General features: G+C 36.6%; 1 protein-coding gene across 1 annotated transcript in view; it reads left to right on the top strand.

Moving 5' to 3' along the window:
• Nucleotides 1–17,203, top strand: part of LOC120245994 (protein kinase C-binding protein NELL1-like) — a 362,498-nt gene that overhangs the window by 276,364 nt on the left and 68,931 nt on the right. The gene's annotated exons all lie outside the window — the stretch shown is intronic.

Consider the following 17,203-nt stretch of genomic DNA (forward strand, 5'->3'; position numbering starts at 1 on the left):
TTTCACAGAAGGAGGTAGAAGAGGCAACATTGTTAGGAGGGCCAGAGTATTTTGGCAGTAGATAGACTTGCTCTTGAACCCCAGCTCTATCATGTGCTATCCTGTGGTCTTGAGAAAATGTGACTATACTCCTGGGTTTTTTGGTCTGTAAAATGGGGAGGAGAGTAAATTGTGCGTCTCAGGGCTGCCATGGAGACCAAAACATGGCCCTGGACACCTAATAGACACTGAAGAAATGTTTATTCTCTCTCTTTTTTATATTCAGTATATATCAAAATCTATGGACATAGGTGATAAATTTATGTCTCTGTGTTTACGTAGATGTATATATGTATATATGTGTGTGTATTGTGTGTGTGTGTATGTGTGTGTGTGTAAAATATGTGTAGCAATTTGGCATTGTTACTCTTTAAGCAGCCTTTGAATTGATTCATACTATTGAGGATTTGTTCAACCAGCTAGGAGACCTTAGATAAGTCTCTGATTGGTACTCTATTTTCCTATATGTAAAAGGTTTGGATGGTCACTGGACTCAGTTTGCAAACCGAGAGCTCAAGTTTGATGAAAAAATGTTTCATTTGCTCTGCCCAGTATTGGTCCAACTCGGGTTTTAAAAAAATAAGAATAAAACCAACCTTACAGGCAGATTTAATCAGTGATGAAGGATGAAGGAGCAATCTTTGCTGGGATTCCAACATGGAAATGCTATGGTGCTGTTTCCTAGAGCTAAGTAACAGCCACCCCCCCATAGGCAGGGCATGTGCTCTGACCAGTTTAGTCATGCCTGGGCTACATCATTCATTTAGATTGTCTACTTGGATCATCTAATTTTTGGAGTGTATGACCTTGAATATAGTAGCACATAAAAATTCCATTCCTTTGTTCTTCTATGATTCAACGATTTCTAAGCACATGGAATTTAGAAATTCTTCACCATCACCAGTATGACAATGGCTAACCCACAGAACTGAAAGGAGCTGTTGTTTCTCTATAGGCAGCATAGGCAATGACGCTATCCTTTAATCTGTTTTTGAGTGATCCTTATCCCATGTAGCCTGCTATCAGTAGTCTGTTTTCTCTGGATACCTCAATAGTTTCTTAAGTTGACTCATTATTTATTCAAAGAGAAATTATTCATGGTCTTTGTTTCCATTTGTAGTTACTTGGTCTTGGCTTGGAACTTCCCAAGTCACAGACTATCAGGTTGACTCAGGAAGGGCCAGCTCTGGGTCCGGGTCCTTTGATAGCAGGAATAGTCCTGCAAAGACATTTTCAAACCATATGTATCTAGTACACTATGAAGCCATGACCAGCCAAAGCAGCCTACGTGATTTTTGGGGTATCTTACCCTAGGGCCTTCTATCTATTCTCTTCTGCATTTCTTTTCCAACTCACAGAAGAGAGAAAAAGATACTTTTCTCCCTTTCAGAAACACAAATTATAAAACTGTGAATTTGACAAAGGCTTTTTGTCTTCCCACAGATAACTTTTTCATTATATAATGGTTGCTTGTCTGCCATTACACAACATAAAAGAATTTTCTCTGGGTATAATCAGATGGTGACAGAAATATGGGAAAGTTTTCTAAAGGAGATTTAAGTTCTTCATTTTTCATTGGGGGCTGAAGCCTCTCTGTTTTATTTGGAGGTAAATTACCTTATTTATCATGTCTGCATAAATACCTCCACTATGGATAATATAGTCCTTTAGAATACTCAAAGTAAAAAGCATGGACCTGCTCTTAAAGGGATGGGTTTAACATCTTGCAAGAATAAAGACCAATTTGTATTCCTCCTACTTAAAAACAGGAAAACAAAGAATTTTTCCAGATGGCTTCATTACTGCCTTAACCAAGGATTCTTAAATCAATAAAGATACTCAGGTAGATATAATGTACGAGGGCAAAAAGTAAAACATAGCCATTTTGGTTCCCAGATCTTATCAGACATGCAGTTTAGTGAGAAAGACAGTATGGCCTATTGAAAGGTAGAGTTGCCTATTGAACTTTTGGATCTGAAAAAAATAAGTTTGAATCTTAGCATAAGATGTACTAGATCTGTTGCTTTATGAAAATTATTCACTCTTTTCTGGGCTTGGTTTTCTTATTTGCAAACAAGAATGCTCTATTGCATAGGATTTTAGATGCAAGTAACAGAAAACTCAGGTAATTGTGACTTAGTAAAAAAATTGTTAGTTACATCTCAGGATAAACAATCTGGCAGTATGTAGCTCCATGGTTGGTTCAGCATTTCAGTGTTATCAGAAGGCTAGTTTGATGTGTCCATGATTTTACTGCATTATTTCCCATGGAAGCAAGATGGCTATACCTCCACTTATCAAGTCTTTCATCCAGATTGCTAAATAAAATGGATATGTCAGATATTGTTATTTTTACCGTGAAAGGCAACCTCATTTCCATCCCCAGCAGACTTACTTCTCATTGGCCAGAACTTGGTCACATGCCCAGATCTAGACATGTCACTGGGAAATGGAGAGGGATAACCTTATTATTGTAGACCTGTCATTCTCAAAGTATGGCCCTTAAGATGATTCTGTCCAGCTTGTTAAAATACAAATTGCTTGGCTCTACCTCCAGACTCTTCGATTCATTATGCCGGAGTTGGGTCTAATCGTTCTCATTTCTAATACATTCCCTGCTGATGTTAATACTGCTAGTCCAAGGATCACTCTTTGCATACCTTATTTAGATCAGGAGTGATTCAACCCCCGGGGCTCTGATAGGGGCCTGCTCTTTTCTGAGATTAAGGAATCACTACTCTTTATGTAAACAAATCAAAGTTCTAACACAGGAAGGCTATGGAGATACTTCAGTAGATAATTCTATGGAGATAACTTTATAGAGTGAATTATTTACAAAAGTGTTAGAACAGCTTAATTGAGCAACTGGGGGGAGTAGAAGTGACCTAGAAATGAGCATCTCAGTGCGCCACTACCATTGCTTGTGCTGAAGAACCATAGCTGTTGTCAGAGATGCCACCAAGGTAGAGCATATGAGAAGAAATATCCTGCATCTCTCTTCCTCCCTCCCTCCCTCTCTTCCAAGTCACTAGCCTCCAACCAGCCACACCTAACTGAAATCCAGGTAGCAAAAGCATCTGAGAAATACAACTCTGAGGAGTTAGAGGAAAAGAAGATCCCGAATCAACAGAAAACAGATGAGTGTTTGGCACAGGGGTTGGGAGGATGGCAGACAATGAGTCAGTCACAAATGCTTGCTCTATACAAGGTTGATAGTAGAATTTTCAAATATTTGAAGTAGTTGACACCATACTAGTTACACAATGAATTTACAATAAATGGTGATGATGGAATGAAATGATTCCCAGAGAATCTCCAGAACACATTATATGACCCTTAAGGGTAGGAAATGTACTTTACTACCTTCCTAGAGTTCTCAAAGAGGCTTCTTTTATATTTAGTTCAGATGGGGCACCTGGGTGGTTCAGTCATGATCTCATGCATGGTCTATGAGTTCGAGCCCTCGTCATCAGGCTGTATGCTGACAGCTTGGAGCCTGCTTCAGATTCTGATTCTGCCTCTCCCTCTCTTGTGTTCTCTTCCCCCCCCCCCCCCAAGTGTGTGTCTGTCTGTCTCGAAAATAAACTTAAAAAATTTATACTTAGTTCAGAAAATGACATTGAAGGCTTTATTTACCTTCTTTTTATTTATTTATTTATTTCTGAGAGAGAGAGAGAGAAGCATGAGCAGGGGAGGGTCAGAGAGAGAGGGAGACACATAATCTGAAGACAGGCTCCAGTCTCTGAGCTAGCTCTCAGCACAGAGCCTGATGCAGGGCTCGAACCCACGAACCGTGAGATCATGACCTGAGCCGAGGTCAGAAACTTAACCAACTGAGATACCCAGGCGCTCCTTTATTTACCTTCTTGATAACAGTGGACACAGATATCAAGAACTCTGACCTGATACCAAGAGAAGAACAGAGATTTCAAGGTCCCCTTTTATCCTCAGAAGCATTCCAAAGAGCAGCTTGAAGATTATCCTAAGTAGCATGGTTTCACAGTATATCCATTACAGTATATTGCAATTGTAGCATAAATACTCAATTGAACTCCATTCTCAGTTCAAGATATCTCAGATGGAGCTAATTTTACATCTTCATCCAAGAATAGATTGGTTATCCAGACATGGCCACAGTAATTACTTCAGAACTCAGCTATTGACCAAATTGAGACCAATGAACCGCAAATTCTAGATTTTTGACAATGCTTGTTAAGAATCTCTTTCAAAAGGTATAGAATAATGTTAATCTAGAACAACTGGGGTCACTACATGGAGAGGCTCTGGCTTAAAATGAAGCTAATGTGTTGGAAGAGCAAAATAGAAGAGGAGGCGTTCTAAGTCCCAGTGATATTGTTTGATTATACCTAAATTGAATAGATCCAAGGGCCATTGGACTTTTCCATTATGCGAGACAATATGTCTGTTTCAGGGGAAGGGGTATTAAGGTTAAAATGTAATTTGCAACTAACAGTCCAAAGTCCAAAGGTGTTTCAGCACTACTTACTAAGTGCTCATTCCTGTGCCTCTTTCATGTGCTTGCTCCTGACACCCCATGCTGACCTGCTTTCCATTCTCCTATACCTGTACTTAACAGTTACTCCCCCAACCCTTATCTATGACTCTTCCTTTTGTTGTGATGTGTAGAATCATATTTTTGTGTTTCCTCTAGTTTAGTACCAAAAATTTGCATTTGGCTTTTCTGTGTCAGGTTATATTAAGAAATATCCCTTCTAGGGGTGCCTGGGTGGCTTAGTCGGTTAAGTGTCCGACTTTCGCTTAGGTCATGATCTCGCGGTTCGTGGGTTCGAGCCCCGCGTCGGGCTCTGTGCTGACTGCCAGCTCAGAGCCTGGAGCCTGTTTCAGTCTGTGACTCCCTCTCTCTCTGACCCTCCCCTGCTCATGCTGTCTTTCTATCTCTCCTAGAAATAAAAAAAAAAATTTAAAAAATTTAAAAAAAAGAAATATCCCTTCTAGTGTAAGAGTCTTTGAATGGTTCTTATGGTGTGACTAACCCTACTGTATATATTCCAGCTCTGCCCCCAGGACCAGATGTAGTGTAAAAATCTATTTGCCTTACTTTTACTAGTTTTGTACAGTGGAAAGTAAGATCATTGATTTTAAACTTTTCTTTTTTTTTTTCTAATATAAGCATTGCAGCCATACATTTGTGTCTAGACATTACTTATGCTTAGTCCCACTGATTTTAACATGTTGTATTTTTAAAAATTCAATACACAGTATTTCATACTTTCTTTGTGATGTCTTTTTTAATCTGTGGGCTTTGGAAGTGGTGTAATTTCTAAATATTTTCACCTTTTCTGGATATTTTTTGTTATTTGATTTCTAATTTAATGTTAGTGGTCAGAGAACACTGTAGGATTTCAGCCTTGAAATTTTTGAGATTGTTTTTTATTAAACGTTTGTGTTATATCTTGACCAACATTCCATGTGCATTTGCAAATAACAATATGTATGCTGCAGTAATTCAGTATGATGTTCAATAAATGTCAGTGAGTGTTGTTTAGGTTTATATTCTTACTGACTTTTTTTCAGTCTATTCTATCAAATACTGAAATATGGAGGTGAAAATCTCTGCATATATATTTTTTTTTCCCTTTAGATCTTTTGTGTATTTTGAACCTGTGCTATTAAGAAATTTTAATATTTAAGATTGGTATATCTTCCTGATGAATTGAGTCTTATGAAATGTCTTTTTTTTAATCTTTGCTAATTTTTCTTATCTTGAATGAAGACTTTTTTTCAATATAGTTAATCCATCCTTTCACACAGTTTATACATAATCAAATCATCATGTTGTACACTTTAAATATATTACAATTTTTGTATAGCTCAGTAAAGATGAAAAATAATATTTATGACTGTTCTGGCTTTCTGTCATTGATATCTACATGATACATCTTTTTCCATACTTCTATTTTAAGTTGTTTCTGTTTTTGTATTTATAGTGTATCCCTTGAAGACCGTATATAATTGGGTCTTCTTTTTTATTTAGCCTGACAACCATTGCCTTTAGCTGAGTATTTAATATATACATATATATTACAATTCCAGCTTGGTAACAGTGCTATATTAGTTTCAAATGTGCAGTACACTATTTCAACAATTCTACCACTCACTGTTCTTCAAGACAAGTGTATTTTTAATTGCCTTCACCTGTTTCACACATCCCCCGGCCTACCTTCTCTCTGGTAACCATCAACTTATTCTGAGTCTATTTGTTAGTTGGCTCTGTTGTTGTTTTTTTTTAATTTAATTTCTGTTATTTATTAAATTCCATATATGAGAAAAATTCTCTGGCTTAATTTGCTTGGCATTATGTGCTCTAGTTCCAGCCATGCTGCAAATGGCAAGATTTCTTTCTTTTTTATGGCTGAGACCATTGTGTGTGTGTGTGTGTGTGTATACACACCATGTATATATATACCATGTCTTCTTCATTCATTCATCCTTTGATGGACACTTAGGCTGCTTGCATGATTTGACTATTGAAAATAATGCTGCAGTAAATATAGGGGTGCATATATATTTTTTTGAATTAGTGCTTTTGTATCCTTTGGGTAAATACCCAGTAGTGTGATTACTGGATCATCTGGCAATCCTAGTTTTAATTTTTTGTGGAACGTAACCTTCAAACTTTTCCAATGATTGCACCTGTTTGCATTCTCACCAATAGTGCAGGAGGGTTCCTTTTTCTCCATGTCCTCACCAACACTTGTTGTTTCTTGTATTGTTGTTTTTAGACATTCTGACAGGTGTGAGGTGATAACTCATCATGGCTTTGATTTGAATTTTGTTGATTATGAGTGATGTTGACCATTTCTTCATGAGGCTGTTTGCCATCTAGATGTCTTCTTGGGAGAAATATCTGTTCATGACTTCTGCCCATTTTTAATTGGATTATTTAGTTTTTTGGTGTTCAGTTATATCAGTTCTTTATTTTGCATACTAAACCTTTATCATATGTGCCATTTGCAAATATATTCTTCCATTCAATGGGCTATCTTTTTGTTGTTTCCTTTGCTGTGTAGAAGCTTTTTATTTTGATATAGTTTATTTTTGCTTTTGTTTCCCTTGCCTCAGGAGACCTATCTAGAAAAATGTTGTTACAGCTAATGTTGGAAAAATTGCTACTTGTGCTCTCCTCTACAGTTTTTATAGTTTCAAGTCTCACAATTAAGTCCCTATTCAATTTTGAGTTTATTTTTTTATATGGCATAAGAAAATGGTCCAGTTTCATTTCTTTTGCATGTAGCTGTCCAGTTTGCCCAGCATCATTTGTTGAAGAGACTCTTTCTCATTGTAGTTTCTTGCCTTTTGTTGAAGATCAACTGACCACATAATTGTAGGTTTATTTCTGGCCTCTGTATTCTGTTCCGTTGGTGTATATGTCTGTTTTTGTGCCAATATGATACTGTTTTGATTATTACATATTTGTAGGGTCTCTTGAAACCTGGGATTGTGGTACTTCCAGTTTTATTCTTTGTTTATTTTTTAATGTTTTTGAATGTCATTCCTTCTTGAAAGAGAGAGAGAGAGACAGAGCACAAACCAGGGAAGCGCAGAAAGAGAAGGAGACAGAATTCACAGCAGGCTCCAGGCTCTGAGCTGTCAGCACAGAACCCAGTGTGGGGCTCGGACCCACAAACTGTCAGATAATGATCTGAGTTGAACTCAGATGCTTAACCAACTGAGCCACCCAGGCACCCCATAGTTTTGTTCTTTCTTAATATTACTTTGGCTATTTGGGGTCTTTTGTGGTTAAATATAGATTTTAGGATTGTTTGTTCTAGTTCTATGAAAAATACTGTTAGAATTTTGATAGGTGTTGCAATGAATCTGTAGATAGCTTAAGGTTGTATGGACATTTTAACAATATTCATTCTTCCAGTCCATGAGCATGGGATGTTTTTCCATTTCTTTGTGTTGTCTTCAATTTATTTCTTGAATATTTTATAGTTTTCAGAGGACATGTCTTTCACATCCTTGATTAAGTTTATTTCTCAATATTTTATTTGGGGTGCAATTGTAAATGGGATTGTTTTTCTTAATTTCTCTTTCTGCTGTTTTATTATTAATGTATAGAAATGCCAAGGATCTCTGTATATTGCATTTATATCCTTTGATCTTAAAAATTCATTTATCAGTTCTAGTAGTTTTTTGGTGGAGTCTTTCAGGTTTTCTGTATATATTATCATGTCATCTGCAAATAGTTTCTTCCTTATTTAGATGCCTTTTATTTCTTCTGGTTGTCTAATTGCTGTGTCTAGGACTTCCACTACTATGTTGAGTAAAAGTGATGAGAGTGAATATCCTTGTCTTGTTCCTGATTTTGGGGAAAAGCTCTCAGTTTTTCCCCATTGAATATGATGTTCACTGTGAGTTTTCCATATATGGCCTTTATTATGTTGAGACATGTTCCCTCTAAACCTACTTTGTTGAGGGTTCTTTAAATGAATGGGAATTGTACTTTGTCAAATGCTTTTTCTGTACCTGTTGAAATGATTATATGGATTTTATCTTTTCTCTTTGACATGATGTATCATGTTGATTGATTTGCAAATATTGAACCACTTTTGCATCCCAGGGATAAGTCGGACTTGATCATGGCGAACGATTTTTTTGAAGGTGGTATTTGATTTGGTTTGCTAATGTTTTGTTGAAGATTATTTGTACCTATGTCCATCAAGGATTTTTTTTCTTCTTGATGCAACCCTCTAAACTCTTCTCTTAGAATCCCAAAGATTTGGATCCTTGTGTTTTCATTTGGTTTTCTCCCTATAATTTTGATTTCTTCTTTGATTTATCGGTTCACACATTCATCATTTAGTAGCATGTTTTTTAACCTCAAGGTATTTGTGCTCTTTCCAGATTTTTTCTTGTGGTTGATTTCTAGTTTTATAGCATTTCGGTCAGAAAAAAAATGTGTGGTATAATTTGGTATTTTTTAATTTGTTCAAACTTGTTTTGTGACCTAACATGTGATCTATTCTGGAGAATGTTCCATGTGCACTTGAAAACAATGTGTATCCTGTTGCTTTACAAGGGAATGTTCTGAATATGTCTGTTAAATCGATCTGGTCCAGTGTGTCATTCAAAGCCATTGTTTACTTGTTTATTTTCTTTTTAGATCTTTCCATTGATGTAATAGTAGGGATAAAGTCCCTTACTGTTATTGTATATATTATCATCTGCAAATGATTACTTATTTTATGTTTGTTATTTACTGCTTTATGCATTTGGGTGCTTTCGTGTTTGGTGCATAAATATTTACACTTACTATATCTTCTTGTTCAGTTGTCCCCTTTATTATTGTATAGTGTCCTTCTTTATTGCTTGTTACACTCTTTGTTTTAAAGTCAATTTTGTCCAGTATAAGTATTGCTACCTTGGCTTTCTTTTTACTTCTATTCATATGATAAATGCTTTTCCATCCATTCACGTTCAATCTGTATGTGTCTTTAGGTCTAAAAGAGTCTCTTGTAGGCAGCATATAGGTCAATTTTGCCTTTTTATCCATCCTGTCAGCCTGTGTCTTTTGATTGGAGCATTTAGTCCATTTACATTCACTGTAATTATTGAGGTATGTACATTTGCCATTTTGTTACTTGTTTTATGGTTGTTTTTGTAGTTCTCTGTTCCTTTCTTCTATTTGTCTCTTCTCTCTTGGTTTCCTGACTTTCCTTAGTGTTATACTTGGATTCCTCTCTCTCCATCTCCCTCTTTTTCTTCTCCCTCTCCCTCCTTTTCCTTCTTCCTTCTCCCTCTCTCTCTCTGTGCATATCTGCTACTGGGTTTTTTGCATATCTATTACTGGGTTTTGATTTGTGGTTACCATTAGGTTTATATATATCTTATGTATATAACAATCTTTATTAAGTTGATGGTTACTTAAGTTTAAAAGTATTTACTCCTCTCCCCGCCCATGTGTTAGGTATATGGTGTCATACTTTGCATCCTTTTATTTTGTGAGTCCCTTTATTGATTTTTATAGACATACTGCATTTTACTGTTTTTGTGGTTTCTACTTTTCTTATTCTTATGATTTTTCTTTTCCACAGAAAGAATACCTCTTTAACATTTCTTGAAAGCCTGGTTTAGTGGTGATGAATTCCTTTAACTTTTGTCTGTCTGAGGATCCCTTTAACTCTCCTTATATTCTGAATGATAACCTTAACCTTACTGGAAATAATATACTTGGTTGCAGGGTTTTTTTTTTTCCCCCAGCACATTGAATATATCATACTACTCCCTTCTGGCCTGCAAAGTTTTTGCTGAAAAATCAGCTCACAACCTTATGGGGTTTGCTTTGTATGTAACTATTCTCTTTGCTCTTTCAACTTTTAAATACTCTCTTTATCACTACTTTTTGCCCTTTTAATTATTATGTGTCTTGATGTGGCCTTCCTTGTGTTGATTTTGTTGGGGATTCTCTGTGCCTCCTGGATCTGGATTTCTGTTTCCTCCCTAGATTCAGGAAGTTTTCATCTATTATTTCTTAAAATAAATTTCCTGTCTCGTGTTCTCTCTCTTCTCCTTCTTGGATCCCTATAATGCAAATGGTATTATACTTGATGATGTTTCTGAGTTACCTTAGTATATTTTTATTTATTATTATTTTTTTCTTTCTTCTGTTCAGCTTCACTGTTTTGTATAAGCCCATCCTCCAGGTCACTGATTCATTCTTCTGTTTTCTCTAGCTTATTCTATCTAGCATATTTTTACTTTCAATTACTGAGTTCTCCATCTCTGATTGGTTCTTTTTTTATATTTTCTCTCTTTTTGTTGAGGGTCTCATAGAGGTCTTCCACTCTTTTCTCAAATCCTCTTTTGACCATTGCTTTAAATTTTATGTCAGGCATATCACTTACCTCTGTTTTGTTTAGGTTCCATGCTGTAGTTTTGTCCTGTTCTTTCATTTGGGACATATTCCTCTGTCTTCTCTTTTTGTCTAACTCTCTGTGTCTATTTCCATGTCTTAGAAAAGTGAGCTATATATCTTGTCTTGAAGGTTATAGCCTCATAAAGAAGAGGTCCTACAGTCCCCTGCAGCATAGTGTCTGTTCATAAGAATATGGCACTTCAGAGGTGGCTCCTAGAGTGTTACATGGACCCTACTGTTGTGGCTGAAATGGTTTTGCCTTCAATCTAGTCATCTGCAGTGTCTCTCTTTGCCTGTCATAAGCATTGCTTTGTCCTTGTGTTGTAAGTGGGCCAGTCTGAGGCTTCCTTGGACTTGAGTTGATTCAGACCGGATGTTTGCCATAGATGAAGTAGCACCGAACTGTAGGGCATTTCCCTGTGTTGTCTTAGAAGCTTTCTTTGGTGGGCTCATCATTTTTGCTGGAGCTCCAGTTGGACTGGTGTATGTGGTTATTTTCCACTCTCCGTGGGGCAGGAGTTACTTTGGAGTGGTGCTGGCCCCTCAAGGCTACTTGCACACTGTCAGGCTTATGACACCACTGGAGATGCATTCCAGCAAAGGGTGCATGGAAGGGATCATGTCCCCAGGAGAATGTGGGGGCAAGGCCCACTGTGTTAGCAAGGCTTGCCCAGGTTCACTGTGGAAGGGGACCTGGAGCCAATTTAGAAAACTACCCCAGGGCTGGTGAGAGCAGGATGCATTGTCCACTGTGGGAAGGGACCTGCAGCTGGCCTGGAAAGTTTCTACCAAGAGCAGCCTGACTGGAGGTTGCTTATCCACAAAAGGATGTGGTGGCAGGGCACACTGTTAGCAAGCTAGGTGGAGAGCGTTGGACTGCCCAGGTTCCTACAGGTGTCCATGTATGTAGGCTGGGGTGGGAAGAAGGGACATGGCATCTATCTGCACATTTGTTTTGGACAAGTCTCCCACAGATCCTCTAGCACAGGCTCTGAAATTGGTAAATAAATTAAGGTGTTTTTCAAATTGCTGCTTCTATATTGTACCTCAGTGGGACTTTTTGTTGTGCTGATTCCTTAAGGGCAGGAACTCCTTTTCCTCCTGCTCTCCTTACTCTCCTAGAGCCAAGACAGCTGATTTTTAACGTTCCAGCTGGGCCCTGCTGATTGTTAAGAACTCATGAAATTCAGCCCCTCTGCTTTTCAAACACTTCAAAAATGTTATAGGAATTCATCTTCCCCATGCCCAATGCCTAAGATGTGAGGGTGTCTTCCATTCCCCTCTCCACCCCCTCCATGTCGTTCCTTCCCTTGGACACTCCTGTGGGTCTCTAGCCCCCCAACATATCTCTTCCCTTTCTACTGTCTCTGATGTGGCTCTACTCTACTTTTAGCTCTGGAGCATCTTTAGGTTGCCACCTACCTGTGGGTGCCACCTACTTGTATCCTTGGGATGAGGTGAGTTTAGGATTCTCCTATTCTTCTATCTTCCCTGGGAGCCTATATACATTTAAGGTAAATATCAATATGGTTGGATTTGAATTTACCATTTTGCAGCTTCTTTTCTATATGTCTCATTTGCTTTTTATTGTTCTATTCCTTTTATTTATGCTTTTTGTGGGAGGGCTAATCAGGTGATTTTATTTTATTAGGTCTTTTGTTGCCTTTGTTTTAAATTATTTTTAATGGCTCTTCTTGGAATTTTCTAAGCATTTGAATTTACCCATCAACTTTGAGTTACTAATGTACTAGATCAGTATAGTTCCACTTCTCACAGACTGCTTAAAATTAACGTTGTAATAGTTCAGTATAGTTTTATTTACCACTTACCTGTTCCTTTTGCTATTGTTATTTGTTACATCTGCATACATTGTGGATTCTACAATAGTGTTACAATCTTTTATTTAAAGTCATTTGTATTTTAAATGAGAATTAAAAAGAAAATCCCTATCTTTTTTATATTTTCACATCAATTTATCATTAGTAATGTGCTTCATTCTTCCACTACATCTGAGATACCATCTGGTTCCTTTCTCCTTCTGCCTTAAAAACTTCCTTCAGTATTTCTTATGGTGCCAGTCAGCTTCCTGTGATTCACTGTTTTGGCTTATCTGAAAATATCTTCATGTTACCTTTTGTAAAGAAGTTGTTTTACTGCATAGAATTTTGGATGTATAACCATTTACACTTAATGTGATTATTGATATAGTTAAAGTCTATCATCTTGCTATTTGATTTCTATTTGTTCCTTGTTCCCTTTTGCCACTTTTTAATATATTTTTTTACAATGAATAATTTTTAGAATTCCTCTGTCTCCATTGTTTCCTTACTACTTATAAATCTTTGTTATTTTACTGGTGGCTTTTGTGTTTATAGTATGCATCTTTAACTTACTATAGTCTACCTTTACGTGATGTTATACTACTGCATCTATAATATAAGAAACTTACAGTAGTATACTTCCATTTTTTCTCTGTTGGACTTAATGAATGATAGTGCTGTCATACATTTTATTCCATATTTTAAACCCAAGAATATATTGTTTTTCATAAGTAGCCAAAATTCCTTTAAAAAGACTTAAATAGGAGTGCATGGGTGGCTCAGTCAGTTAAGCATCCAACTTCAGCTCAGGTCATGATCTCACAGTTCATGAGTTCAAGCCACACATTGGGCTCTATGCTGACATCTCAGAGCCTGGAACTTGCTTCAGATTCTGTGTCTCCATCTCTCTCTGCTCTTCCCCTACTTGCACTCTGTCTCTTTCTCTCTCAAAAATAAATAAATGTTTTTTTAAAAGGTTTAAAAAATATAAAAACAAAGAGGCTTAAATAATTTAAAATTAAAAATTTTAAATAATTTTTTTAAATAATAATGAGAAAATAATTTTGTTTCCATTGTTATTCATTTATGTATATCTGTATTTTTATGTTATCATTTTCATTCTGCTGAAGAATTCCCTTTAACATTTCATGTATTGCAAAAAGTGGTGGTTTCTTTCAGCTTTTATAGATCTGAAAGGTTTATTTTACCTCATGTTTTAAATTTATCTTTGCCAGGTATAGGATCCTAAGTTGACAGGTTTTTGTTCTTTCTTTCTTTCTTTTATTGTCTTAAAGCTATTACTTCACTGTCTTTTTCATGGTGTTATTTTACCAAAGAAATCTACTGACATTCTTATCTTTGTTCCTCTGCATGTAACATGTCTTTTTTTCTGAATGCTTTTAAGATTTTTTTTTAACTTTATCACTGTTCGGGGAAAGTTTTATATGGCATGCCTTCATGTTTTTTCTTCACGTCTCTTGCACTTGGGGCTCATTAAGCTTCTTGAGTCTGTTTGCTTATAGTTTTCAAGACATTTGGAGTATTTTGGGCCAATATTTACTCATTTTTCCCTATCTTCATGCTCCTTAGTCAAGAGTTCCAATTATAAATGTAGTAAGCCACTTAATTTTCACTCAGAGTTCACTGATACTCTTTTAATTTTTTTCTTTATTCCTTTGCATTCATTCTAGGTAGTTTCTATGTCTCTATCTTGAAGTTCTCTAACCTTTTCTTGTGTAACATCTCACCTGCCAGTGGCCCCATACAGATTATTTCTCATCCCATACATTGTAGCTTTTATATCTGATTACTTGATTTAGAGTTGTGTGTGTGTGTGTGTGTGTGTGTGTGTGTATTCTCTCTATAATACTTAGAGCATTGCATACATGCACACACACACACACACACACACACACACACTCTTCACATCTCTGGTTAGCCTATTAAGCATATGAATACAGTTATAGTAAGTGTTGTAATGTTTATCTTTTAATTCTGACATCTGTGTTAGTTTTCCGTTAGTGTTAAATGATTTCTTTTCTCTTTATTTTTAGTTAAATTTTCCTGTTTCCCTTCATGTTAATAATCTTTGATAGGGTGCCAGCCAATGTTGATTTGACCCTGTTGGATACTGGATATTTTTGTATTCTTACAAATAATCCTAAGCTTTTTTTATTGGGTAGAGTTAAGACACTTATACACCATTAGACTCTTTTGGATTTTGCTTTTAAGATGTTTTTGTTGGAGCCAGAGCAGTATTTAATATAGGGCTAATTACTCTGCACTACTGAGGCAAGATCTTTCACTGTACTCTATCCAGTATTATCCAGTGAATTAGAATTTCCAGACCAGGGGTGCCTTAGTAGCTCATTTGGTTAAATGTCCAACTGGATTTTTGCTCAGGTCATGACCTCTTGGTTCATGAGTTCAACCCCCGCTTTGGGCTTTGCACTGACAGTACAGAGACTGCTTGGGATTCTCTATTACTCTGTCTTTGCTTGTCCCCTGTTCATGCATATGCACACTTCCTCTTGAAGTCTCTCTCTCTCTCTCAATAAATAAACTAAAAAAAAAAAAAATTCCAGTCCAGCTTATGGAAGCATGCACTTTTACCTCCCTATTTGAGCACCAGGTACTATTTCTCTAATCCCTTCTGGTAGTCTTTCTCCAGCCTTGGGTACTTTAATCACTCATATTTTCTCATCAGTACTCTACTGAACACTTGGACACTATTTAGAACCTCATCTTCATTAAAAGTAAAAATCTGTTGGACACTATTTAGAACCCATTATTCATTAAAAGTAAAAATCTATTCCATTTTCATCTCTGTATGTTTTTTATTTCAGTCCTTGAACAGATTTTTTCTTAATTCTACCTAGTAAATTCAACCTCTGGGTAAGATTGGGTTTGGTTACTATTATCTGCTTTTTCTCTTTGGCATGGATCACATTTACTTATTTCTTTAGGTGTATAATACTCTTTTTTTTTTTTTTAATTGTGTATTGGGTATTATGTTCTTAGTATAGTTTTCCTCTGAGGAGTTTATTTTCATTGTAGAAGGCAGCTAAATTGGTTAGTCTCAGACTTCAAATTCTGCCCACTCTTTCGAATCATTGGCTGAAATCTCCATTGAAATATCTCACAGGGAGATCCATTGCTAACAGTGATGGATCAGCTGTGGGCCTAACATGGTGCTCAGCCATGGGTGATGATAAAAGAGAAATGTTTGGTGAGACTACCAGGAGAAGTTGAGAGTCTGCAACCCAGAAGAGAGTTCTCCCTAGAACCCAAGCATGCTGTCATCCTGATCTCAGTACTTCCAGCCCCAGAAATGTGAGAAATAAATTTCTCTTGTTGACAATCCAAGAGAGAGAGAGAAAGAGGGAGAAAGAAGCTACTTCTTCCTTTAAAAAATGCAGACTATATGCTATAATGGTTAATAGTATGTATTTTTGTGTCAAATAGGCATTGGTTTAAATTTCTACTCTCCTACTTTCCAGATGTTTTACTATGAGCATATTATTTAAACATCTAAGCCTCCATTTTCTATAAAAGTAAGGCTGTTCAAGTTATGTCAGAGATATTCAGAGGATTGAATGTAGTGAATATAAAGCATTTGTCAGAGTGCCTGAGACCAAAATTATTAACAGGTAGAGGTTTAAAAATTCTATTTGGTAGGGAGAGAAACTATAGCAAGAAGCAGAATATTCTAAAATATTCAGATGTAAGAGTTAAATAGGAAGGTGGAATTCTTAAACACTATAGAAATTCAGAGAAAAGAAAGTGGGCTCTTTGTCTACTTAATGTTTGTGCTTGGATTTTTTTTTTTAACTTTTGTAATGTTTTATTTATTTCTGAGAGAGAGAGACAGACAGGCAGACAGTGTGAGCAGGGGAGGGTCAGAGAGAGAGGGAGATATAGAATCCGAAGCAGGCTCCAGACTCTGAGCTGTCAGCACAGAGCCCAATGTGGGGCTCAAACCCACAAACTGTGAGATCATGACCTGAGTCGAAGTCGGACGCTTAACCAACTGAGCCACCCAGGCGCCCCTTGTGCTTGGATTTTAATTAAATAAAACAATCACATGCATGGTGGGAAACATGAGATGAAATTGCATATAGAATATGGAGATACTCAGACAACCAGGCCAAAGTGTGCAAAGGATGGTAACTCTGAGAAATAAAAGCAATTGGTAAGTAAAGTGAGGTCAGATTATTTATGTTTTGACTGCCTCGTGGGAGACTTTTAAAGTGATGATCATTTGTAAGTACAAAATAGAATAAAATCACAGAATCATAGAAATTTCAGGCTGGGAATGAATATGATCTTGTTCAGTGGGTTTTCGGTTTTTTTCTTTTCTTTTTTTCTTTTTTTTTATTGTTAAAGTTCCCAGCAGTGAAACTTTAATAGAGCTATGCTACAGAAATGTATAGCTGCTCAA

Source organism: Hyaena hyaena, unplaced genomic scaffold, assembly GCF_003009895.1.
Source record: "Hyaena hyaena isolate Hyena2069 unplaced genomic scaffold, ASM300989v1 scaffold_449, whole genome shotgun sequence".
NCBI classification, from domain to species: Eukaryota; Metazoa; Chordata; class Mammalia; order Carnivora; family Hyaenidae; genus Hyaena; species Hyaena hyaena.